The sequence below is a fragment of the Canis lupus genome, chromosome 2, assembly GCF_011100685.1.
Source record: "Canis lupus familiaris isolate Mischka breed German Shepherd chromosome 2, alternate assembly UU_Cfam_GSD_1.0, whole genome shotgun sequence".
Classification (NCBI taxonomy): domain Eukaryota; kingdom Metazoa; phylum Chordata; class Mammalia; order Carnivora; family Canidae; genus Canis; species Canis lupus.
This window is the reverse complement of record NC_049223.1, coordinates 57,235,199-57,237,273: the sequence shown is the minus strand read 5'-3', so window position 1 is coordinate 57,237,273 and position 2,075 is coordinate 57,235,199.

The following is a 2,075-nucleotide window of genomic DNA, read 5'->3' as shown; positions in this document are numbered from 1 at the left end:
ATCGAATCCCACGTCGGGCTCCTGGTGCATGGAGCCTGCTTCTCCCTCTGCCTGTGTCTCTGCCTCTCTCTCTCTCACTGTGTGCTTATCATAAGTAAATAAAAAAATAAAAAAATATATAAATAAATATATATAATATATATAATAATAAATAAATATAATAATATATATAAATATATATATTTAACTTTCTCATATGACAGCTAATTTGGGTTACTGATAGGAAAGATAGATGGAAAGGGACAACCCTTATGTGATAGGGAGACTAGGTAGAAAGAAGGCTGAGTAATCCAGGTAAGAAATTCTGATTGTTTTTTTTTTTTTTTTTTTTGAAATTCTGATTGTTTAAGTTCAAGTGGAAGTAGTAATGTTGGACAAAAGATTACAGATCTGGGCCATATCACAGAGGCAGATAAAAGGGGGTTAGTGATTACATGCAGGAAGAGGTGGAAGGGAGTTCAAAGTAACTGCCAGTATATCAGTTAAAATTGGGGTTGTCTGGGGAGCCTGCTCCTCCTTTTCCCTCTGCTGCTCCCCCTGCTGCTTGTGGTCTCTCTCTGTCAAATAAATGAATACAATCTTAAAAAAACTAAAAAAATTGGGATTGTCTTAAGTAGTAGAGACCCCAAATAATTGGCTTAAATAAGATAAACTTTACTTCTTTGACATAAAAATCTAGAGATAGGGATGCCTGGGTGGCTCAGCAGTTGGGCTGCCTTCAGCTCAAGGCATGATCCTGGGATCCAGGATCGAGTCCCACATCGGGCTCCCTGTGAGGAGTCTGCTTCTCCCTCTGCCTATGTTTCTGTGTCTCTCATGAATAAATAAAAAAGAAACTTAAAAAAAAAAATCTGGAGATAGGTAGCCCAGGGCTGGCATGACATTTGTGCCCACAAAGTCCTCAGGAACCCAGGTCCTTCCAGCTTGTGAACCCACTCTCCCTAGGTGTGGCCATCACCCAGTCTTCCTAGGTGGTAGCAACAACTTCAGCTACATGTCTCTACTCTGGGCAGGAGTCTCAAGGAAGGGACCAAGACAACAGTGCAAAGGGTTCACACTAGCTACCTTTTAAAGGAGCTAAGAGGAGGAGGCAAACATGGCAAAGATCAGATGGAGAAGAGGGAGCCAGGGAGGGCCCAGGAGGGAGGGCTCAACTCTAGCTGTGGAAATCAGACATCTCATCACCATGGATTGACAAAGCTTTGCTGGAAAATCAATAATTCCTCTCAACCAAAAGCCACATGTTCTCTACTCCAATCCTGTTAAAGTTGATGCTTATTGAACTCTAGAAACTGAAAGGTTTTCAGAGCTCATTTGGGACAGTGCTTCTCATTCTGTGATGTGCATCAGCATCACAGAGGGATCTTGTTAAAATGCAATATCTGATTCAGCAGACCATGGGAGGGGCCTGCAATTCTGTGCTGCTGCCAGTGGACCACATTTTGAGTAGCACATCTAAACCATACCTCACCAGCCTCCCCCCTGCCCTTTTAAGATTTTATTTATTCATGAGAGACACAGGCAGAGGGAGAAGCAGGCTCCATGCAGGGAGCCCAATGTGGGACTCAATCCTGGGTCTCCAGGATCATACCCTGGGCTGAAGGCGGTGCTAAACCGCTGAGCCACCCGAGCTACCCTCTCGCCAGCCCTTCGTAGATATTACAGGAAGCTGTGTCTCCAATGCAGGCTTCCTGCTACATATATGGAAAATCTGAGGCCAGAAGAGGGAAGTATTGTCTAAGGTTGCATAGCCAGCTGGAGTTTCAGACTGGACTCCAAAGCACAGATGAAGGGTAGATCCCTTTTACCGACTTCAGCACCAGTTACAGATATTTGGGAGGGTCCTCAGCCTGTTCCCAGCCCTGAGTCAGCCCTTTGGTAGCCTGTTCAGGAATCCTCTAGGGCCTTCTGCTCCAGGCCCAGGCTATAGGATAGATGCTGTGGGTCAGCCCTGAGGCTGCAGGGAGAAAAGAGCTGGTTTCCCTTGTCCAGAAGACTGAAGATGCTGAAAGAAAGGGAGAGACCCACACAGACTCATGGCTTTTTTGGGGAGCCCTGTTATGATCAACACCTGG